At 36.2% G+C, this 25,768-nt stretch overlaps 2 non-coding genes across 2 annotated transcripts; both read right to left on the bottom strand.

Moving 5' to 3' along the window:
* Positions 1-17,351: 17,351 nt before the first annotated feature.
* On the bottom strand, positions 17,352-17,423 carry TRNAQ-UUG (transfer RNA glutamine (anticodon UUG)). The gene has a single exon. It is a non-coding gene; the product is annotated as a tRNA-Gln (tRNA).
* A 6,959-nt stretch (positions 17,424-24,382) lies between these two features.
* Positions 24,383-24,489, bottom strand: LOC143672297 (U6 spliceosomal RNA). Its single transcript, XR_013169765.1, has one exon. It is a non-coding gene; the product is annotated as a U6 spliceosomal RNA (small nuclear RNA).
* Between the last annotated feature and the right edge of the window lie 1,279 nt (positions 24,490-25,768).

Here is a 25,768-nt window from a genome sequence, read left to right as displayed (position 1 = left end):
TCTTGGAATGTTTAGCAGCAGTTTTCACCAGTGAAGCTATCTGTTCTGCCTGATCTTTTCTTTTTTACGTTTGTTTTTGGAGGGGAGAGGGGATTCGTTGTTGATTCAATCCATCTCTTAGTACTTATTGGTATGTTCAGACTCTCTAATTCTCCTTGAGTCAGTGTAGGCAGTTTGTGTGCTTCTAAGAATTTGTCCATTTTATCTAGATTATCTACTTTGTTGACATACAGTTGTTCATAGTATCCTCTTACATTCCTTTGTATTTCAGTAGGGTTGGTAATGTCTCCCTATTCATTTCTGATTTTAGTTATTTGTATCTTCTACTTTTTTATTTGTCAGTTCTGCTAAAGGCTTGTCAATTTTATTGATTTTTTTCAAAGAACCAACTTCTGGTTTTGTTGATTCTCTCTACCTCTTTTTAACTCCCTATTTCATTTTGGTCTGCTCTAATCTTTCTTATTTCCTTCCTTCTCCTCACATTGGTTTACATTGCTCTTCTTTTTTATAGTTCTTCCAGTTTTGAGGTTAGGTCTTTGTTTTGAAATCTTTCTCATTTTTTATGTAAGCATTTAGAATTATAAATTTCCCTCTAAGCACTGCCTCTGTTGCATCGCATGTTTTGGAGCATTTTCTTTCATTTTCATTCATCTCAAGATATGTCCTTATTTCCCTTAAAATTTTTGCTTTAATTCATTGATGCTTTAAGATTATGTTGTTTAATTTGCACATATTTGTGAAATGTCTATTTCTATCTCTGTTAATAATTTCTTATTCTTTCCATTGTGATTGGAGAAAATATGTGATTTCAATATTTTTAACTTTATTGAGATATGGTCTATCCTGGAGAATGATCCATGTGTACTTGAGAAAATGTGTATTCTGTAGTTCCTGAGTGAATTGCTCTCTATATATCTGATAAGTCTGGTTGGTTTAGAGTAATGTTGAAATCTTCAATTTCCTTAGTAATCTTCTGCCTAAATGTTATATCCACTATTGAATATGTACTAAAATCTCCTTCTATTAATGTAGGTCCATTAATTTCTGCCTTGGAATCTGTCAGTATTTGCTTCATACATTTTGAAGCTCTGCTGTTAGGTGCATATATATTTATAACTGCTACTCTTCTTGTTGAATTAACACTTTTATCAATATATAATGTCCATCTTTCACCCTCATAACTGTTTTTATCTTAAAATCTATTTTATTTGATTTTAGTATAGCTACCCCAGCTCTTTTGTTCACTACTTGCATGGTATATATTTTCCATCTTTTCACTTTCAATCTACTTATGTCTTTGAATTTAAGGTAACTCCTTGGAAAACAGCATATAATTTGTTCATGTTTTGTAATCTAGTCTACCAATCTCTGCCTGTTTACTGGAGTTTTTATTCCATTTACATTTAAATTCACTACTGAAAATGCAGGACTTTCTTTTACCATTTTTCTATTTAGTCATAATTCTTATACCTGTTTTTTACTTCAATCTTCTGCTGATGCCTACTTTTATATTTATTTCATTTTTTTGTTGTACTGTATTGATTGCCTTTTCATTTCCATCTGGGTATATTTTTCATCTATTTTCCTTGTGGTTACCATTGGTTTCAATTTAACATCCTAAATATATAACAATAATATTTGGTTTTATATCAACTTGACTTCAATGGCATACACACACAATTTTCCTATATCCCTCAATCCCCCACCAACATTTTTTGTATATGTTACCAATTATATTTTTGTGTACAAAACCATAGATATCAGGGCAGTACAATGGTAGCTCAGTGGCAGAATTCTTGCCTGCCATGACAAAGACCCAAGTTTGAGTCCTGGTGCTTTCCCATGCAAAAAAACAAAAACAAAAGCATAGATATCATCACTTTTCATGCATTTATGCACCTGTAGGAAGAAGTGGAGTTACCAAAAAAATACAAAACTAATATCCTGGCATTTTTCATTCCCTATGTGATTACCCTTATGGAATGTATTAATTTATTTGCCCTGCTTTGAATTACTGTCATGTCCTTTCTTTTCAATCTGAAGAATTCCCTTTAGCAATGCTTGTAAAGTTTGTCTAGTGGTGATGAACATCCTCAGTTTTTGTTTAGCTGGGAATGTCTTAATCTCACCCTCAGTTTTGAAAGAAAGTATCCTTGGATACAAAATTCTTCATTGGTATTTGTTTTCTTTCAGCACGTTAAGTATGTAAACCCCATGTCATCTTTCCTCCACTGTTTCTGATTTTAAAATGGCCACTCAATCTAATTGGGACTCCCTTGTACATAATATATTGCTTTACTCTTGAAGCTTTCAGAACTCTCTCCTTGTCATTGCATTTAATAGTTTTATCATTATGTGGTGGCATGTATTTTTCTTCAAGTTTATCCCATTTTGTGTTTTCTGAGCTTCATGGATGTGTATATTCACATCTTTTGCTACATTTGGGATGTTCTCTGTCATTATTTCTTTGACTATTCCTTCTACCTCTTTCTACCTCTAGCACTCCAATAGTGTGTATATTGGTATGTTTGATCCCAGAGGTCTCTTACACTATTTTTGCTTTTTATAAACCTTTTTTCTTTCTTCTGCTCCTCAGTCTGACTCTTTTCAATGGTCTTGTCTTCGACTTCATTGGTTCTTTCTTCTACCAGCTCCAATCTGCTCTTGATATCCTCCTGGGCATTTTTCATTTCAGTTAATGTAGTCCTCAATACCAGTAGCTCTGTTTGGTTACTTTAAATTTTCTTACTCTTTGCTGAGGTTCTCATATTGTTCATTCATTGATTTTCTAATGTACTTTATTTCTCTCTGTATTTTCCTTTCTCTCATTGAGCATTTTTAAGGTCATTAAAAAAGAGTCTTTGTCTGGTATTTCCATAGTTTCCAGCTCTTCTTCACTGGTGTTTTCTGATTTTTTATCCTCTTCTTTTGGATGGACCATCATTTCCTGTTTATTTGTTTGTTTAATCTTTCATTGCATACTTCACATTTCCATATTTCAAAATGTTAACTCTGGGATTTATTTCTGAGATGTTTGTTTCTTGAGTTTGTAACCAGCTAGTGATAGGACAGAGATTTTGTTGATTTTCAGCCCTCCTATAAGGAAGGCCTACCCAAGGCAAATGCAAAGTGCTTGGTTTTTGCTGTCATTTCTGGACCTGTGTTTTGTGCTAGGCTTGTGCTTGCTAGTTGCTTCAGAGGTCCCCTGTTTACATTAGTTTGACTGCCTCTTCTACTTCCCAGGGGACAGGTTTTCTCCCTCTCCTGGGTCCTCCACTGTGGATTTAAAGCAGATAAACCTTTGTTCCAGTCCATCCACCTCAATTGCTTATTTTTTACACTACTTTCCTTGTCTCAAGCTTCTTTTGCCTGGAGGGAATATTCTTAGAGTGGGGGACACACCAGTGAGTGATTTCTCAAGTCAGTCTTTCCCAGTGGGAACAAGGACAGGCACCCACAAAGGGTGTTCAGGCTTCCTCCAAACTGCCCTGTAAATGGGATGAGGAAGGGGCCATCAAGGCCATCAGAGCTTCTTCCTTGATTTCTCAAAGCTGTGCTTTTCTTGACCTGCCCAGCAATTGCAGTCCTTCAACTGTCTTCCACAACTCTGAGGGGGCATATCATCTTTAAGTCTCCTCCACTGCTTCTGTTTGGGTTGGGTTGGAACTATGGCCACCCTCAGATCCACGGTTGCTAATCAAAAGCAGTGATCAGTGATAGGTCCATGCCCACCATGGATCCTGGGCAAGTGGAGTTTTATGTCCCTTTCTGGCATGAGTAAACCATTCTAGGGGCTGGACCCCACTATAGCTTGATGTAAGGATTAAGGATGGACACCAGTAACCACTGCCTGGATAGAGCAATTTGCTGGTATTTAATGTAATTTACCACCCTCTTCTTCCACTTTCCCCTGGATGGTGTACAGTGTTCTACTGGACTCCATAGTTTTGAAATAGTTTAAGGTAGTTCCTGCCTGTTTAAGAGTTGTTCTGGTGGGGGGACTGATTCCCGGGGCTTCCAACTTTGCCAGCTTCCCACAGTCCTTGTAGGAGAGTTATTAACAATGACTCACATTTTCCAAACTTTGATCATTAGGTACCTAGGCAATAGAATCTAGGAAATCACTGATTTTTACTGTTAGTCATATATATGTATTTAAGTTTATACCCACAAAATAAAGTAAGTATGTAACTATTAACATAAAAATATGTACTACTTAAAATCATCTCACATATCACAAATAGTATGCATGCTATATTTTGGAAACACTGCCTTTCTCTAAACTATTTGTATGGTTAATTTAGTGCACTTGCATGCAAATTTGGTAGTGGTTATATTTGATAAAAACTTAAGTAATTATGTGCTGACTCCTTTTATCTTCTCCAAAAGAGATTACATTAGTGTACAGAACAGTAAGGACCATGAAGACTGGCTAGGGTTCAGGTATACGAGAAAATGAAAGGAGACTGGTGAAACATTTACCAGAAGAAATATTCTATCAAGAAGAAAATTTGGACTAAGGAGAGGACAGTCTTTACCAGCAAGCTAGTAAGGGAGGAAGTATGGACAAAAACACTGAGGAAATAAGCAATATTCAACAATTTGGAGTCAGGTATCAGTGTTTGCAAATTGTAAATAGGATGGGTCATTGTTATACTGTGTTCAATTGTAAAGAAATGCAAGCTTTTTTCACTCCAGTGGACATGACTCTGAAGAAACATGTGTGAAATCAAGAGCAGCAGTGTTTCTGACACCATGGCCACTCCACTTGAGAGACTCCCAGGACCTCAGGTGCTGGCAATGTAGACAAAGTGTAAGTGGTCAGCTGGCTGCCTACCTGTTCCAGTGGCCAATGGAACAGTTCCTGTGCATGAGCAGACTTGAATTGTTATCATCTCTGCCTCTCTGGAATAATGCAGTCATTATAGATATTAATTAGGAGTTCTTGCTTGAGCCCTGGTGGACTTCACTCAGCTTAAACATGAGTTGTTGCTGTTGTTGTTTTCAATTAGTATCATTAACAGAAAACATTTAAGAGAAAACATAGGATTAAGGGTGAAACCAGAAGGCTTGTGGTGAAATCCAATAAGGTAGTATACCCATTTTGTGCTAATTGGTTCTAACTAGCAATCAAAGAGACCAGATGGCTTCCCATGGGAAGAAAAGTACTACATTTTAGGGAAATATATGCTTGTCCTACTTCATGAATATTCTTCCTCCTGTTTTCACCAACATAATCATTTTTCATTTTATCTTTTCAATAACAACACAGATTTCATTTGCATGTGTTAAAGAAGATGGCATAAGTATTAAAATATAAAATTGTAGAAATATTTTTATTAGGGTACTGGTTTTGTTAGCCTGTGTTCTATAAATTTTGAAAATGTCCCTCTCTTAGATATATTCAGGAATGTTTAGATAAGAACTCCAGAAATTGACAATAAGGTAATAGTTTGTTTTTGAGATCTGGACCCATGTCCAGCAAAGTTTCTGAAACAGAAGCTGATGAATTAAAAGTCAAATGTGGAACTAGTCAACAGGATAGGATTTGGGGGTTATGAGAAGGCTTTGGAATTGAGGGAGAAAGGTAGAGAGTTGTTTGTAAAATGAGAGTTACCCAATTTGTCAGATTAATTTATAAGTTTCAATATGTAGTTCTGTTTATATGTTAAAAAATGAGGTTGAGCTTTCCATCTTCTGGAATATTATCTATTTCCTTCCATTTTATTTTTTTAAATCTAATTTGGGCACTATGCCATCATCTGTTCTTTCTATATGTCCTTTCTTTATTTTGCAAAACTTTTTAATCACATTCTATGCTATATTTAAAAAAACCCTAATGAGATTTACTTGTATTTACATGCCTAGATCATAAGTAACAGGCTCCAGAGAATACTCAAACATATTGATTCTCAATCTAAAATACTTATTAAGCACCAACTCTTTGCAAGGCACCAGATAGGAATCTAGATAGAAATACAATAAAGCCAACATCTCTTGCTCATGGTACTTACAGTCTAGCTGGGCAGACAAGGAATCAATCCCTGAAAAAGGAACTAGTATACTAGTATATATTTTAAGATGTAGTTTATGCTTTTTGATTGTATGCTGTATGGTGGGGGTCACGTTTCATTCTTTTTCCATGTGAGTATCTGGTTATTGAAGCACCATTTGTTGAATTTTTGTTTGTTTTTGGGAGGTGCATGGGCTGGGAATTGACCCGGGTACCCCCATGACAGGCAAGAATTCTACCACTGAACTACCCTTGCACCCCTCCCCCCAACAGAGCTACCCTTGCATCCCCTGCTTTTAGAAAATACATATTTCTCGTACCTTCAAAGTGATGCTCTTGAAGTTTATAAACTTATTCTGAAGTGGCTACTATTGTGCAAAATGACCTTTGGAAACCCTCTTTGAAAAATCCTCTCTGAGAATTCCCCTCAGAGCCTGTAGTACATTGCTTGGAATTTCCTTAGGCACTGAAAAAATTTCTGCTTTGAAAGTGAACTTGATTTGGGGGAACAGAAAAACAATTATTTGGAGCCAAGGCTCATGAATAAGAAAGTCAAGCTTAATATTTCTACTTTGGGGTTAAAAGGAGTTATGCCTACAAATAAATGAGGCTGGTTTTACTGGGAGGTTTGGAAATTGACTTTGACAGTAGGTCTCCTATATGAGTTCCCAAGGTTTTTTCTGTTTTCTGTTTGTCCAGTGGTGGTGCCATCAGAAGAGATGGACAGTCTCCTAGCTAACATAAGGCAATTTGGATACTATGACTTTTAAAGAAGCAAGAATTTCCCCATAGCAACAATGTTATAAATGGTAATTGTCTCCAGACCAGATCATGTAAGGCTATTTAATCCTGTAGAGTAGCTGAAGAAAGTAAAAATAATAATTCTCTTTCAATTACACATTTCTATAGGAGAATGCAATCAGTGTTCAAGTTCTCTTACACTTTTAGTAACAGAATCAAGGATTCTCTCAATTACATGATGATAGGGCTAGGAAGATCAGCTATTCCAGGTATAGGAATAGTGATAGATACTCTAGGTACCCTTAATTTGTTTGCTCTCTGCTTTTATAAAACAGTCACTTCCTTTGTGTTTTGAATTGGTTTTCTCCCTTTTCAACTCCTTCTGGCCCTTATTCTATTAATTATTCCTGCTCTTTCTTGTGTTTTATTTCCTTCTATACTGGCTCCTTCATCTCAACCTGCAGATTTGCTCAGGTTTTCCGATTGAAGCAAACAAACTTCTGTCACCTGGTGTTCTACACTAGATTTCATTCCTTCTTTCTCTTCTCCTTGCCATCCAAACCTTCTCAAGTGAATAGACCCATCACTTTCCATCACCTCCTATATGACAGTCACTTTGCTACAAATGCCATCTACCTCCACAGCCCAGTTCAATAAATTTGTGATTAGAAAGCCTCTTGAAAAAACACTTTCATTTGGTGAGAACAGAATCCTGATTGCAGGTTGAAAGTCATGTATTGGCAGTGAAGCATTGAAGGCACAGATCCTCATCACTTGTGAAATTTGGCAATGAAAAAGAGAAGGATAGGATGGGTGCCAAAGTGGGTGAGGCAGGGATGGGGGCAAGGAAGAAGGCTCAAGCAATGTTTTCTGTTTGGTTTGTTTTGTTTTAGATAAGATAGAATTGTGTGACTTTGAAGCCACCTGGAAAGGAGCCAGTGGAGAGGGAGAAGCTGAAGATATTAAAGAGAAAGGGACTAAACTGAGGGCCTTGTCTTAGAAAGGATGAATAACCTTTGCTGTGGCCTGAAGTGAAGGAGAAGAGGATGATCATGGCTCAAAAGGCATTGAGAAGTAGACCTAAGAGAAGCCAAGATGGAGATCTTTAATTTCCTCTGAAAGGGAAAATTCAAAGCCACATTTAATGAATAAGCTACAAATCGAACTGAAGATATAAAATTAACAAAATACAGTGGGGTACTGGGACAAATCATTTTTAAACTGTACCTTGTAAAACTGAGCCTTTCCTCTATATCTCTGAAAAATTTCCTTTTGCATCACTTCCTCCATTAGTTTAGTGAGTGCCCAACTTATTGAGTACCCCAACTCCTAAGACCTGATGAGGTTGGCTAGGCCTAACATTATTGCCTTTTCCATCTTGATGTTTTTATAATTATTAGGAGGGCTTGCTAGATGTTTCTTAATAGATCTTTGTAGTCAAGATTCCATTCAGCAGGTACTAAGGGCCTATCTCAGAGCAGTGTCATTTATTTTAAACACGAGTTAATCAGCAACACATGTGACCCTAGTGACAAACCCACTGTTTCTTGCTATAATTAAAGGTGACCATGTCTAGAAGCTCCTGGATAGATGGTATATTTTCAAACCTAATTCAAACTTTAGCTTGCTTTAAAATGCCATTCTTGTGATGTCTTCAATTTACTTATTGGAGTCTTTCTATACTACAGAGCCAGATTTGTCTACTGCTGTCAATTTTGATCATGGATTCTAGTGTCAATCAGCTGTATACATTGCTGAGATCATCCTTAATTCATAGGATGACTGCGCATGACATTCTTTGGCCTTGCCTTATTGGGGGATGGGTATAATTTGAAAATTACATTTCAAAAACTATCGTTTTATCAGGTGTGGAATTGTTAGTAATGTGGAAGCATACAGAAAATATAAGCTACTCTTGAATTAAAGTAACTGTATTGTTGACCAGTTGTCATGGGCCAAATTGACAGGACTGTACAATTCATTAGTGTTTATTATGGTTCCTGAGCTGTCTGCAAATGTTGTATAGTTAGAGGGGCACTGCTGCAACCAGGGCAAGGCAAAATAGGAGAAGTCTGCTCATATTTTCCCCCTAAATCCAGTCCCAAGAGGGAACATTAATCATGCTGTAAAGGCTTCCTAAGTCTTCAAATTTTCCTTGCGAGTCCAGGATCATGGGGCTCAGAACCAATAGAGAACATTTAGAAATGGCTTTGTTAACACTTTGTTCACAAAAGCATTCTTCTTGGTTTAATATAACTATAATTTACAAAGCCTCCCGAAACCCTTTATGGCTTGTCTTTATACAGGTGCTTTGGCCCTTGACTGGACCCCTATGTGGAATTTTCATGATTACGGGAGCACTCACTTAAATGCTCTTTATACCAAGATGCTATAGGCTGGACCAGAATGGGCCATCTGATCCCCTTATTTTTAATCCACTTATTATAGCAGTTCTGTTTTCAATTTCCATTCATGGCTAACATGTGCATAATGTCTCTTGCAAAGCTATCCAGTATGGTTACAGAAAGTAACCATCACAGAATTTAAGCTAATACCACTAAAATATTTGGTCTAAGGTGTGCACTTCTTCATCAAAGCATATAGAGTAATCTGTATCTCATTATTATGATGTAGATTTAGGTGTAAAGATCCCTAAGTGCTTCAATGTATCATGTCTTCTGTGCTCAACAAAAGATACTCTTTGTAAACATCAAAGGCCTTAGTGCTGAATGACATGCAGCTAATGCATAAAACCCCACTCCCACATCTATTTAAATGCAGCCTGCTTTTCTTTCATAGGCCTACATTATATCAATCTGGACAATTCAGGATGAAAACAACCACATAACAATTGAAGGTAATTCATGTAAAAGCAGAAGCTTTTTGCCTAAATTACCTTAGGTAATGGTAGATGTTTAAAGAGAGTGCTAGAGACATTTATTTTGGGAGAGAAACAATTAGATTATACGGTTTTATTAATTTTATTAATGTCATTAAAATTATGGTGTGTTTAAGTATCAGACATGATTAAACATCCTTCTCTTTTATCTGTAAGAGGCCAGCCTTCAGATTTCAACTTTCGGGAAAGTTGGCTAAACTCTAGAGCTCAGAGGAAATGTTTAGATGAGGAAAGGAACAGAGATAATGATTGTTGTTTCTGGAAAATAGGATGCAAAATGTGGTACTTCTCATGATATCATCATGATACAGATATAAGAGAACATTTTCTTATGTAAAACAGTTTGAGGTTTCCAATTTCTGAAGCTTTTTCCCACTTGTATCTGAACCCCATGAAACACTCTGATGAATCATTTTCTAGCTATCATTGGCCAAGTTGCTCCCTACATCTCACCATGTCCCTCCTGTGAGAAATTTCCCTTAAATCTTTTTTTTAATTAGAGAAGTTGTTAATTTAAAGAACAATCACACATCAAATACAGGATTCGCATATACCACCCTATTATTAACCTCTTGCATTCGTGTGGAACATTTGTTGCGATTTATGAAAGTACATTTTTATAATTGTGTTATTAAATATAATCCCAGTTTAATTTAGGGTTCACTGTTTGTGTACAACAGGTACATGGATATTTTTAAAATTTATATTCCAGGGCCATATATATACAACCTAATATTTCCCCTTTTAATCATATTCAGATATATATTTAGTGCTGTTAATTGTGTTCACAATGTTGTACCATAATCATTACAATCTTTGCCAAAACATTTCCGTCATTCCAAATAGGAACACTCTACATTTTAAGCCTTAACTTCTCAATCCCTAATCGCACCCTGTCCTCTAGTAATGTATATTCTGGATTCTGACACTATGAGTTTGCTTATTCTAATTATTTAAATCTTCTCCTACCTCTATCACCCAGAGAATCCTACCTCGCAGCCAGTAGAGACATGGATGATATGGTCACTTACTCCCCCCCCCCCCCCGGCCCCCCTGCAACCTGTAGAGAATCAGGGTTTTCATTCATGACTTTCTGATTTGCTGTTAAAGTGGAAACACCCTCAACTTCAAAGTGACTATCCCAATTCACTTAGGGAGGAAGCGAGCAAGCAGGCCCCTGAAGCTTTCCAATTCGAGTATGTCTGAACTGCTTCTGAGCAGATCACTGGTGTGTAATGATTGATTTGTTTGACTTTCATAGATGAACAGAGTGGAATTCAGCCACAATGGAAATTTGGGTTATGACCATTGTAATATATCTGCTTGGCCATCAGGGCACTTAGATTTCCTGGCTGGCTGCTATGAGAACTCAGTGCATGTCAGGGCTGACCGATTGATTTGGTCTCTTTTCCTCATGACATACTGAGTATGTAAAAAGCTTTTAGGGACACTGTCCACCATGCACCTGGGATGAGTTCTTTCTAAAAGGCTATTTGTTCATAGATTGGCTCTGTTTCCTTTTGCATAGATCTGTTTAATATCTATAAACTTAATTTAGGTTCCAACATTTTATTTCTGCACAGATATATTTAAAAAGTCAAACAATAGTTTGAATAATAATAAAATAAAAGATAGCTTAAATAATAAAAGAACTGTAAGAAAGGAAACAAGAACGCAGGGAAAGGAAAAGAATTGGTGGGTATGGTGTGATTAGAAGAGATATGCTGCCCTTAAGGAAAGAAGGTGACCTGGGGCTCACAAAGGGACCTGGAGGTTGTAAGAATAAATATAATGAAAAAAAAAAGAATTACTATTCCTTGGCACAAAAAGAGAAAGAAACATCTTACTTCTCCGTGTGCTCTCAGGATTTACTTTAGAAAACTTGTAAGTATTCTCTGTTCCTTTGAAATGTAGGTAAATCTTTTAAAAGTTTAAATAAGCATACCCCCCTGCAAATTTCACACAAGAATGTTTCTTATTTCTTTGAAATGCAATCATTGAGGAAGCTTCAATACTTCCCAGTTTCCTGAGAGGAGATGAGCAGAACTTCAGGTGTTTTTGACTCTTCCAAATTGCTTCAGTCATAAAGAAATCTTGAGAACATGTATGGAATTGTTTGTATTCACCTAGCTACATAAAAAGGCTGAACTTTATTTCTGTCTTTGCAATCTCTTTAGCAAGATGCCTGTGATGCATCAAATTCTGGTTTCCTGCTTATTCTATTATAAAATTGCTTTTCTTTTTTTTTAAAGAAGAAAAAACATTTGAAGGCCAAAAATACGCTCTTTAGAGAAAAATTCTTCCAAGACGTAGGTATTTTCAGGGACAATGAGTGATTGATTCATTTTTTTCACATTTTGTTTCTAATGCTCTAGGACTGTTTTCAAAGTAAAGCTTTCTTCTTTGGTTAACACTGAATATCCAAAAGTGCATCTGATTTGCTGGTTTAAAATGTAAAACTTATGAAGTACAAATATACTTGAATTTCTAGTATTTTGTTGGACAGCTGCATAATATTCTTCCACACTCTAAAAGTTAATATGTCCAAACAAATAACAGGCAAACTGCAACTTTCCTTTTCCCTCCTCCCACTCAATGATTTGATCTTGTATTCAAGATAAAAATCACCCACTGATTTTATATTGAGTTCAGAGGTTGTCTCCAACTAGTTTATTAGAATGGAATTCTGCATTATTGAAACTTTTTCTAAGACTCCTATTCCTACCTTAGCCTGCATATACTGGAGATATATTAAGTTAGCAAGTGAAGATAAAGATTTTGAAGCCAGAAGATAAATGTGGGAAGTATTATGCATACAACATCCACCTCAGGATTTGTTTTATTTGATATCAGTGGCTTGAAAGGTAAGGTTGGGGCAGGGGGCAGTGTGAGTGTGTGTGGGTATGTTTATATACATGAGTTTTTGAGGGGTGATTGGGAAATATTTTAAGAATGCCATTGAGAAGAATAATTGAAGGGACATTTCCATTTGGTGTCGGGACAGATGAGCAATAAAGAGCTTACCTGCAGTTCAGTTTAACTCTCTTGTTCCCCTGAACATAGTGAAACAGTAAAGAATCAGGCATTTTTATTAAAGAAAAAGACTATCAAATCTACAGGAAATGAGAAAAAATATGTTTGCATGGAGATGAATCATTGTAGAAAATTTGCATAACCAGGTAAACAAAGCAATATTACAAATGGGCTATCTACCTGGGCATGGAAATGGTTCTGTTATGCTGAATGTTTCCTAGTAGTAACACTTTGACTGCAGAAGCATTTACTTAAACAAATATTCACTCTTACCTACCTAGGGCTAAACAGAACTGCTTATTGTTCCTTTCTCTCATCACTCACCTATGCATATCTTTCCTAATTAGAGACAGTCCTCTTGCAGTATTGCTACAGATCCTGGCTAAATGGTGTGGTTAAGGGATTTAAATGTGATTAAATGTTTTTGTAAAGCAGTACATATATATTTGCAATTTTATGATAGAAACCAGAGTAGATGCCCACAAATTAAAATTTTGTGTTGTACAGGGATAGACTAGAAAAATGTTCTGGGAACAGATGTTGACAGTTGGGTTTATGAGTTTCTTATCGTTTTTTTTTTCCAAAAATGAAAGAAATTGAAAGAATCATTATCAAAAATAGACATTTTTAGGTAAGATTTGAAAATGGAAAGGAAGCTGATTAGATAAATAGACAAACATTTAACAAAGAATCAGGATGAGTTTCTCAAAAGACAATGACATTCCAAAATAAGAAAGGAGAACAGAATGGCACTGTGAGTTTGTCAAGTGGCACACATCTCCTTGAGCCTGTGACAGAACGAGCTTCCCCGTAGATCCTAGTGGGAGAACTTTCCATTGAGTTAATCAGGAGCTCAGCACCTTCAACTCACGACTCTGGACCATACATGTCACATCCTGAGCCAACCCTTGTGGGAGGAGAAGAAATGAGAGTTGGAGGCAAGGTGATGTGACAGTGAGCTTTTCAGATAAGGATAATAAGGTTTCATTCTTGATAGCAAGCAATTTGGGAGTCAATGAAGAGGTCGGAAGGGAGGTTGCATAAGATGACCATGGTAACAAGAATGAAGGGAAATTTAAAATGAAGCATTTTGAGCCATTTCAAAGAGAGAAGATGGGTTGGATATGAAGGAGAAAAAACCTCAATAGCAAAGAAATGATTAAAAAAGTAGATGATGGTTTTAGCTATTTAGATGCAGAATGAATGGAGGTTAGGGAAACTGTAAAGGAAGAAATTTAGGATTTTGTGTTGGCCTAAATCTTACTTGTGCCTTAGTTGTGCTTTACTGATCACAGAAGAGGATGAGATTCTTTAGGACTCCTCACTCTTTCTCCCCATTCCAGGGAACAGCTGAAACGGGTTTCTGGACCTGGGATCCATGAACCCCTCCCAAAGAGTTCATGAATATAATTCAGGTCACCCATGAATTTGCAAGGGAAAAATCTGCATCTTTATTTTCAGGGGTCTCTAATTGAATTTAGCATTTCCTTAAATTATGTAGGTAGGCAACAGTCTACAGTAATGTTGGTAGTGCCTATAATTTTTCTCCAGTAATAAACACAGATATCTGCATATTGCATTACAGTTTTAAAGATATTAAAATTCACTTTATATTCATCATTATTTTGAAGTTATGACATGTATTAGACCTACCATATATCTTTCAATTTAATGCATTAATTAAAAAGAACATACAATAATATATCACAAATATTTTAAGTATTTTAAAACTGTATCTCAACATAATCAGTTTCCTTTGGAATCCTATATATTTAATTTTACACTTTTAAAACAAATTTAAGGGCCTAACAGGTTTCTCCAGTCTTATCAATGGGCTCATGGCACAAAAGGGATGTGAATGCCTAATTTAAAGCTACTTTAGCATGGAAAATTTATTCTTCTAAAACCATGCTATTCAATATTGTAGCCAGTGGTCACACAGGGCTACTTAAGCCTACATAAATTAAAATTAAATAAAATTAAAAATTCAGTTTCTAAGTCACATTAGATACATTTCAAGGGCTCAGTAACTATATGTGGCTACCAAATTGAATAGTGCCGATACAGGACATTTCCATGATCACAGAAAGTTCTATTGTACTGTACTGCTATAAAACTACTAAAACTTAACTCTCTCCCTTGATTTGACTACCACCAAACTAGATGTAAGGGACAAATGTGTATTTTTATGGTTTTGATGCTACTTATTTTTCCCAATTTTATTGAGATATATTCACACACCACAAGAATCATCCAACCTATACAATTACTGGCTCACAATATCATCATATAGATGTGCATACATCACAGGAACAATTTTAGAAAATTTTCATTACTCCAAAACAAAAATAAGAATAAAAAATAAAACCCAAATTCTCCCATATCTTTAATCCCCCTGTTGTTGATTCATAGTATTGATGTAGAAAATTTATTAAAGAATATCAAAATGATATTGTTAACTATAGTCTGTAGTATGCAATAACTATGTTTTCCCATATATATATACATAATATCAAATGAGGTTTTTACAAAGCTGACAACAGTATCAGTCATATAGCACTACTACACTCCTGGAACTTTACATACATTATTTCATTTAATCCTCCAACCACCCCACAGTGGGATATTTCTCCAAGTAAAAATAAAATTCTTTTATTTGCCAGGTAGACTTCAAATTGGAGGTAAAACGTCCCAACATTTCAAGAGGTAGAATCAGTCATCAGATTTCATGAGAAAGGAGTTGGAGATATACTGGAGATGTCTGGCAATCCTAATTTTGAAGCTGCCTGATATTTTCATACAAATGAAATTTTCTTGATCGGAATACCTTAGATTGAATATAAATGAGAAGATAAATACAAAATGTCATTAATAGGAGGATAAAAAGAACCTAAGATGATTAACAAAGTGGTCCTGTTTATCTTCCCACTCTATTTGGATTACTTTCATATTGTTTAGCTTACAACTTTAGCTGTCCTAGCAACAGCAGCACCACCATTAAAACTATACAGTTTAGCCAAACACTGTTACTAGCTTGTCTGACTACCAGCCTGTTATTTTTAACTTATTTTCTAGCTTTCAGAAATAAATCCCACCCTAAAACTATCTTATAAATCTATTTCTCAGTTCTCGTTTTTGTTTTACACTGAAATGTGCACCTTGACGTACTTTACAATTTATAAGTATTAGAAACAGCCCAAGTATGATACTTAAGTTAGGTGAAAATTTGACAATGTAAAAAATTGCATCATTACAAGCTTCCAACAAGAAATATTGAGAGTGCACATATCGCTGTCATTTGGCTTACCTTGGCCTCAGATATTTTTCTGTGAAATAGTAGGATGGGGAATGTTGTTTTCATCAGTTCTTTAGTTAATAACACAAATGCCTGTTCAGACAAGCCATGATGACCTTTAACAGTGATTAATAAATAACTTGGAGGTGGACCACCAATGAGAGTCAGAATTTCTGTTATTGCCAAAACAGTTTTTAATTTTATGGATTTTATTTTTATTTTTAAAAAGTGAATTAAGAATGACATATTAATCACACTTTCCTGCCTCTAAGACATCATTCTGAATTGCATTATTTGAAAGAAATTTACTGATTGATTATTTTATACCAAATATGCTTCTGGTATTGATTTACTAATACCTAGATTGCATAAAAGGTATGTGAGGGAGAAAGTGTCATTCATTAAAATGAAAGTGAAGAAGAGACTGAATTCAACATTTTGTTTTTGAATCTAATGTGCAGCAAGTACTTGAGTGAGTGTCCTTGTTAATCTTCCTTTTTATGTATAGTGAAAAAAATATTTGAAGTATATGTAGTAAAGTACATAAAATGCACTAATCTTAGTTGTACAGCTCAATGAGTTTATTTTTTTGTATGCTGTATTGGGGGGGGTCACATTTCATTCTTTTTCCATGTGACTATCCTCTTATTGCAGCACCATTTGTTGAATTTTTGTTTGTTTGTTTTTTTGTTTGTTTGCTTGCTTGTTGGTTTGTTTGGGAAGTGCATGGGCCAGGAATCAAATCAATGCATTTTTACATATGTCTACATCCACTTAACTACCACCAAGATCAGAAGTGGGCAAATGTTTTCTGTAAAAGAACCAGATAGCAAATATTCTATACTTTGCAGGTCATGTGGCCTCTGTCACTACTCAACTCTGCCATTGTAGCAAAAACAGCCATAGACAACAGGTAAATGAATGGGTGTGGCTATGTGCCAATAAATCTTTAATTAGGGACACAAATTTGAATTTCATATTATTTTTACAGGTCATGAAATGTTATTCTTTTGATTTTTTTGCAACCATTTAATATGTAAAAGCTATCGTTAGCTCCAGGTCATACAAAAACAAGTGGCAGGCCAGATTTGGCTCCGGGTTGACCCCTGACCTAGACCCAAGAAATAGGACATTTCTGGCACCAAAGCAGTCTCCCTCCAGAGGCAACCATCATTCCGATTTCTATCACTATTGATTAGATTTGCCTGTTCTTGAACTTCATATAAATGAAATCATACAGTATCTATCATTTGTGTCTGACTTGTTCACTCATCATCTATGTGGGTGTGATTCAGCCATGTATGTGTATGTCTCAGCAATTCGTTTTTATTGCTATGTAGTTTTTTTTTTTTTAATTTTTTTTGGGGGGGTGCATGGTCTGGGAATCGAACCCGGGTCTCCCACATCAAAGGTGGGCATTTTAACCACTGAACTACCCATGCACCTGCTGTGTAGTTTTAAAGTGTATAAATATATAATAATTTATTTGTCCATAATTTACTTATTTGTCCCAAAGGTAGACATTTCGAATGTTTCAAATTGGGGGCTATCATAAATAAATCTGCTATGAACATTCTTAGAAGCATTTTTTGCTGGACAAAACCATTCATCTATTTTTGTGTGCTTGTTCACCCTCCCTCCCTTCCTCTCTCTGGTTGAGGAAAGTGGCTCCAAATGATTAGATCTGATCACTGGTCAGAACCATATACAGTGATACATGAACTTGTGATAACATCTGAGCCTCTCATTTTTCTTTCTTACATGGTAATTATTATAGAGTGTTAGATGACAGAGAGAGGGTTCCTGGCAGAATAAGATGAAAATTTCCTGGTGCAGTGTGTATCCTCCAAAATCATAAAGAAACCCTAAGACTCAATGAGTGCCAGACACACAGTCACATTGAAAAGGGAGTGCATAACAGCCCATACATTGGCCTAAGATAGACATAAACACAGAAAGCACATAGCATGGCAGAGCTGCTGAGGGATCTGTATGTCTGACATCACAGTTCCGGGTCAATTTATCATGTTGGTCCCCTGTCAGCATAAGCTCCAGATTTGGCTCCCATACTTTCATAATGTGATTCCCAAATAATTAAAATTAGTAAATAAATGACAAGAAAGAAATGTTTCTATAGTCAGATTTTTAAAATTGTCTCTGAGCAGCAGATACTGCTCTAAGTGGTTTGCCTCTCAATAGAAGGTACTAAAGCTTAATTTCCAAATTATATGGAACATACAAGGAGCAAAAATGGAAAGCTTGAAATGAGGAAGGAAAAAGAAAGTGATCTCCTTTTTCTCCTATCACCATGATTTTCCTTTCTTCAGTTTCTCTCCATCACTCTCAGCCTCTCTGTCAGTCTCTCTCCGTATTTCTTAGTCTTTCTCTCTGTGTGTATTAGCCTCTCTATTTCTTAGTGTGCATCATTCAAACTCTGTCTCACTCTTTCTTAATCTCATTTTCACTTTCACTTCCCATGTGTCTCTGTTTATTGTGTCGCATCTCTCTCTCTTGCTACCTGTCATTCTCACTCACTGTCTCTTATTTCTTTATGAGTGTGTCTCTCTCTTTCTGTTTCTCTCCTTTGTGTGTCTATATAAGTGTGTTAGAGTTTGTGTCTTTGTGTGTGTCTCTTTCCATTGGTGCCTTTGTCTCTGTCTTTCTCTCTCTTTAACACACACATGCACACATACACCCACTCATTCCCTCACACACGCATACAAACAGGCCTGTCTTCGAGCCATAGAAGAAACAAAGCAAAGTATTCTGGAGCATTGTACCTATTCAGAAAAGAGTGCAATGAAATGGAAGCCCACTCAATACAAGTGGGAGTACCTTTCACCTTCATTCTGCTTGTTCAACGCTCAAAACCAAAATGGTCTAAATGCAAATTTCTCCTGAAGTTTATTCCAAGGCTATTCTTTTTAAATAAGTCAGCAGGATTAGCCTTAAATATGGGATAACTATGAGGATGCCTATAGAATGTGATTTGAGGAATCCCATTCATGGTAAAATTTGCTACAGTGCTGTCATGCCACCTTTAGTGATTCATTTCACTAGCTTCGGCATTGCCTTCGTTCTACTCTTCTCTTTTGAAAAGCAAATATTCCTTGGTGATATAAAATAAGGAAGTTTGTAATGAGATGTTAGAGGTTTTTGAGGACCAGGAGAAACTCCTACTGGCCACCTGGGATAGTGCATAAATTTGTGTTTGTGTCTGATAGGAAGTGAAAAGGGGAAGAAAATGGAAGTAAGGAAAACTAACTTTTTAGGTGAATCTGGCACAATCACTTAGTTTCTTTAGCTCTCAGCTTCCTCAGTCAGAAAATGTGGGTGGAGGAGTCATGAGGACATAGAGTAGGCTTCAAGCCCTTTGACCCCTACTTTAAAAAGAGACTTTCCCCACATATCAAGTTTCTGCATTGAGCTTTCAAGTAAGATCCTGATTGAAGAATTTGAAGAAAAGTTTGAAGTAAACCATTGTATTATATAATCTCTCAGGTCCCTGTCTACTCAGAACGTCTCTGACTAACCCTGAAGCCCAAGCCTGTATACAACTAATTCCAGAAATTAGATGTACCTCATTTGAGGAAATGCTTACTGAAAGATGTCTAATAGTTTTATTAGTCAATAAGTCTTCAATTTGGATGTTTGACTACTTCTGATATACTCTTTTAGGCAATTCCTTTTGTCATTTGACAAATCCTTTTATGCAGGCTTGTGTGCAGAAATTTGTAAACAAAATTCTATATTCTTATTGATTTGCATTGTGTCTTTGTGCATGTCTCTTTCCATTGGTGCCCTTGTCTCTGTCTTTCTCTGTCTGTCTTTCACACACATATGCACATATACACTAATTCCCTCACACATGCAATGTAAAATGGAAGGGGGGACTGTGATACATACATACAAAGGACTACTGAGTGGCTGCAAGAAGGAATGAAGTTCTGAGGCATGCAACTAGGTGAATGAACCTTGAAGACGGTATGTTGAATGAAATGTCAGAAACAAAAAGACAAACATTATCATACCTCACTCATATGGACTAACTATAACATACAAACTCAGAGACATGAAGTTGAGAGCATGGGTTATCAGGTTGGGGTCTATGGTAAAGGGTACTAGATTGTAAGCTCTTACAACAGTCACATATATGCAGGAATTGTAACTGTTATTTATAAATTCTGAGATACTGAGCTATTTGTATATAACTTAGTCATTTCCTGAAACTTTTAGTATTTATGTGCTACTGGAGACTCAGTGTCAGAGCACTCAGGCTCTGAAATTCAGCATTGCCCCATTCAGCAAAAATTTAAAAAAAGTGGAAAAGTGATCAGACTTTGACTAGAGATATGGGTGAAACTGATCTGGATAGGACTAAGGTAACTCAGAATACAGGGTAAAGGATGTTGTGGCTCAGAATTTGAAACTTCAACTTCTGTGTGAGAGCAAAGGAGAAATATTTATTTGGTGCAAAATTTATATTTTGGGTAGTGCATTATCAAATTTAGCTTGTATGATCAGTTTATTTGAACAACATAAGTACATGGAATCCTGAATAGGGCATGAGATCTTGTTGGTTTGTCCAGGTTAGTGTGATGCCCCAATATATCCCAGAGTAATTTGGGAAGAGAATATAAAAAATATTTGCAAAGTACCCTTTGGAGACTTGGAAGAAAGGAGGAAAGATTAAAAATCTCCATCTTGGAAATTCCTGATACACTCGCAAGCAGTGGGACAGCTAATTCAATAGGTTGAGCCCTCAATCTCAGGGTTTGCCCCTATGAAACTTATTCCTGCAAAGGAGAAGGAAAGCCTACTTTTAATTATGCCTAAGAGTCACCCCCAGAGAATCTCTTTTGTTGCTCAGATGTGGCCTCTCTCTCTCTAAGTCAACTTGGCAGCTGCACCCACTGCCCTTCATCCTATTGGCACATGACTCCCAGAGGCATAAATCTCCCTGAGAATGTGGGACATGACTCCAGGGGATGAACTTGGATCTGGCATCATGGGAATGAGAAAGCCTTCTTGACCAAAAGAGGGAAGAGAGAAATGTGACAAAATAAACTCTCAGTGTCTGAGAGATTTCAAATAGAGTCAAGAGGTTATCCTGGAGGTTATTCTTATGCATTATATAGATATCCCTTTTTAGTTTATGGTGTATTGGAGTACCTGGAGGGAAGTACCTGAACTGTTGAGCTGTGTTCCAGTAGCCTTGGATTCTTGAAGATGATTATATAAAAATACAACTTTTACAATGTGACTGTGTGATTGTGAAAACCTTGTGTCTGATAGACTTTATTTTTTTTATTAATTTTTAAATTTTTAAAAAAATTATAACAACAAATGCAAACATTCTTAACTTTTGATCATTAGGTTCTATGTATATAATCAGTAATTCACAATATCATCGCTTAGTTGCATATCCATCATTATGATCATTTCTTAGAACATTTGCATCAATGCAGAAAAAGAAATAAAAAGACAACAGAAAAAAATTCATTCGTACCATACTCCTTACCTCTCCCTTTCATTGATCACTATCATTTCAAACTAAATTTATTTTAACATTTGTTCCCCTTATTATTTATTTTTATTCCATATATTTTACTCATCTGTCGATAAGGTAGATAAAAGGAGCATCAGATACAAGGTTTACACAATCACACAGTCACATTGTGAAAGCTATATCATTATTCAATCATCCTCAAGAAACATGGCTACTGGAGCACAGCTCTACATTTTCAGGCAGTTCCCTCCAGCCTCTCCATTACATCTTGACTAACGAAGTGATATCTATTTAATGCATAAGAGTAACCTCCAGGACAACCTCTTGATTCTGTTTGGAATCTCTCAGCCATTGACACTTTATTTTGTCTCATTTCACTCTTCCCCCTTTTGGTTGAGAAGGTTTTCTCAATCCCTTGATGCTGAGTCTCAGCTCATTCTAGGGTTTCTGTCCCATGTTGCCAGGAAGGTCCACCCCCCTGGGAGTCATGTCCCACATAGACAGGGAGAGGGCAGTGAGTTTACTTGTTGTGTTGGCTGGAGAGAGAGAGAGACCACATCTGAATGACAAAAGAAGTTCTCTTGGGGGTGACTCTTAGGCTTAATTTTAAGTAAGCGTGACCTATCCTTTGTGGGGTTAAGTTTCATATGAACAAACCCCAAGATTCGGGGCTCAGCCTATAGCTTTTGTTGTCCCCATTACTTGTGAGAATATCAAGAATTCAACTTGGGGAAGTTGAATTTTCTCCCTTTCTCACCATTCCCCCAAGGGGTCATTGCAAATACTTTTTTATTCACTGTTCAAATCACTCTGGGATTTATCAGGGCATCACACTGGACAAACCAACAAAATCTCATGCCCTACTCAAGGTTCCATGTACTTTCGGTGTTGAATTAAGCTATGTACATAAGTTATATTAGGAAATGCACTAGTCAAAATATAAATTTTTTAGGCAGTTTATTAAGCAAATAAACATTTTTTGCTTTAGTCTCAAACATAAGTTAAAATTTAAAAATATTAATTACCATCTTTTTTCAACACCCTGCAGTAATGACATTCCTTTGTTCTTCCTCACACAAAAACATTTTTTTAAATTTGTACATTTAGTCACTATCAATATACACTCTAAGCATTCCTAGATTATACCATCTGAATCTTTATCATCTATCTTTCTTTCTGACTTCATTTGTGCCCCCAGCCCTCCTCCCTCTATCATTCACATGTTCAGCTTCATTCAGTTTTTCAACATAACTGTATTACAGTTAGGTTGTCCATTTCATCTACATTGTCGTATTTATTAGCCTAAAGTTGTTCATAGTATTCTGCCTGATAGTCTTTTTATCCAGGGATTGGACAGATGAATTTTAAAAGTAAGGTTATAAAATAAATAAATAATCGGGGGGATAAAGGTTTAAAAATTTTGGTAGATGAAATAATAGTGGTTAATGAGAAGGAGGGGTAAAGGATATGAGTTTTTTTCTTTTTTCTTTTTATTTCCTTTTCTGGAGTGATGCAGTTGTTCTATAAATGATCATGGTGAATGAATACACAACTATGTGATGATATTGTGAGCCATTGATTTATACTGTGTATGGACTGTGTGTGTGTAAAGATTTCTCAATAAAAATGTTAAAATAAAAAGTAAATATGCATAGGAAAGACTAAAATCCTAATACAAACAAAAACACACTTATAATGCAATCCAGCTTCCTTCTAAAGTACAAAACATGAAATATTTTTCTGAAATATATTGGTTTGTGTCAGTATCACATTAAATTTGACTGTCACCATTGAAATATCATGTTAATTTGGCATTTGATGAGATAAAGGGGGCACATAGGCATATTTCACCTTCCTAAAGTCCAAGATAAATGTCATCATAGTCTCACTTCCAGCAGCCCCTTGGAAACTTATTGAAATTTGTAGTCAGTAGCTTCCCTTCCAACTTTGCCTTCAGAGTTGCCAGGTATTAGCAACTCTTCTTGAAACCAGTAGCCTCACCCCAACCAGTAGACTCTGCTAGTGAAGAATCCTTGTTGCTCCTTTTCAAGCATAGGATTTGTGTGGGCTCCAAAGTATTAAAAATCAGAGTAGTTTTAATTAACTCCATTAATTTACTCAGCATTTTTGTGGCTTTCAGACAAAGTTAATCCATTTAAGTGCATTTTTAATGGTTTGTAAAGAAAAGCTGCTTCCTTATCTCCCTAGCTTTGGCCTGCTGAACAATTTCAAGGGACCTTCAATGAATCCTTTGGGTTAAAGCTGGAGAATCCTATAATTTAAGAAGCAGTCCCTAACTCATGTTTTCTGTTTAGGATAAGTTGTAGTTTTACATAAATTGATTCTCTTAGTAACTGAAGAAAACCTCCACAAATTTCACATTATGAGGCATATGTCAACTCTGAATGCCAAAGAAGCCTTCTAAAACAGCAGGTTAAAGTACAATGGAATGTTCATTTTTATCAATCACCCAAATAACTCCACTCTGGTAGGGGTGGAAAGACAGGATCATGGATAGTCAGGCATCCCCACCTCCTAGTTGTTCAGAGAAACCTTTGTAAAACTCAACCCCCATTTCTTCCTACTTTTCCTTAGTTTTCAAAAAAGTTAGAGGAATATATTGCTGAGCTATGGGAAGTGTGGGATGGGTAGACTAGTTTGAACTGACAGGAAGCTATTCAATGAGAAAATAATTGTAGTTATTTACTTTCATGCACAATAAGGTGAAATAGGCTAAGGGAGCTCTTCCTAGTATGGCTTCCTCTAGGACAACTTCCAAGAACTGGTAGGAAGTATAGCTAAACAATTACAACTAAATGATGGCTGTGCCTTTTTAAAATTAGATAAGTTGTGGGTTTACAGAACAATCATGAATAAAATATAAGATTCCCTAAAAATATGGAGCGCTTCACAACTTTGCATGTTGTCCTTGCTTAGGGGCCATGCTAATCTTCCCTGCATTATTCTAATTTTAGTATATGTGTTGCTGAACTGAGCACGTGCTTTTAAAGTAAGACAGTGTATGGAAAGTTGGAGTTTTAAGAACTTTTATAAACCTTTTCAGGAAAATCTTGTTTATCATTATAATTAGCTTAGCAAATAGGCAACTTAGAGTCTAAAAATAAAGTAGGTTGGTTCCTGCATTTTTACCAATTCTAAATCAGTAGATTCCAAACGAAAGACATTTGGCTCCTGCTGCTTTGGTTTGGCCCTGCTTGAATTCATTCATTTCTCTCCCCTATACCTTCTCTTTCTACCAGAAATAATGTGAACAGAACAGTGTATTTTTTCACTGATAGTAACTCTTACATAGAATGGAACCAGATAAATGAGTATTTTTGTTGTTGTTCACCATTACTCCTTTCAGAGAATTGGCTGTAACAAAGCACTCTTCCTCCAAGCCATATGATATAAGAAAATGGGTCTGATATGTTGGATGCTTCTAATGAGCTCATACCTGTATCTATGATAAAAGAGCTTTTTATGCAAACTAATTGGGTAAACAAGAGAAATATTAGTCTAGTTCGGTGAGAAGACCTCTATAGCAGCATTAATATTCTTAAATTGACTGTCCTAATGATAAATGAACTGTGCCTATTTGTCAAACCACTTACAAATCTCTGAGACATACAGCTTTGCCTTTTATTCTCTGGTCTCAGTCATTGGTATTACTTTATATATTTGGAAGTATTGGGATTGCATTTTCTCCCCCAAATACCAAATATCCTATCACTCATACTTTTCATTTAAGGCAGAATGACCTTTACCCCAATTAGAAAAAATTTGTTGAAGAACAAATTAGTGACCTTGTACTTCATCTCAAAACCACTGAATCATTGTGAGAACAGAGTCAATGGTGGGACGCTAATGGGGCCTTGAAAGCTGAGCAAGAGATAAAGAAATAGAGGAAGGAGAAAAAGTTAAGGAAGTAGGGATGGAGTGGAGAGGTTGGTAACAGAGGGTGGGGTGGTGGGGAAGTGGTTAGGACTCAAAGGAAAGCAAAGGAAAATTAGGGTGAAGTAGCCTGAAGACAAGGGGGAAAAGGCTAGGGATTGTAGATGGAGCAGGGTATGGAGACTGAAAAAGGAACAAGAAATAATGAAGAAGACACAGGTATGAGATGCGCTTAGCTTCAGAATGGGGGGAAGCAGGGAGAGTGGTGAGGGTGCTGCCCATCTGCTTTCAACTGACTCACTTGCTCCTCCTCTATGTAGTAGAGAACTCTCAATCATTCACTCACTGGCTCTCATTCTTTTTTTCTCTTTAATAATGATAGGA

Source organism: Tamandua tetradactyla, chromosome X, assembly GCF_023851605.1.
Source record: "Tamandua tetradactyla isolate mTamTet1 chromosome X, mTamTet1.pri, whole genome shotgun sequence".
Taxonomy (NCBI): domain Eukaryota; kingdom Metazoa; phylum Chordata; class Mammalia; order Pilosa; family Myrmecophagidae; genus Tamandua; species Tamandua tetradactyla.
Note: the sequence above shows the minus strand (reverse complement) of the source record. Positions and strands in the feature narration are given on the sequence as shown.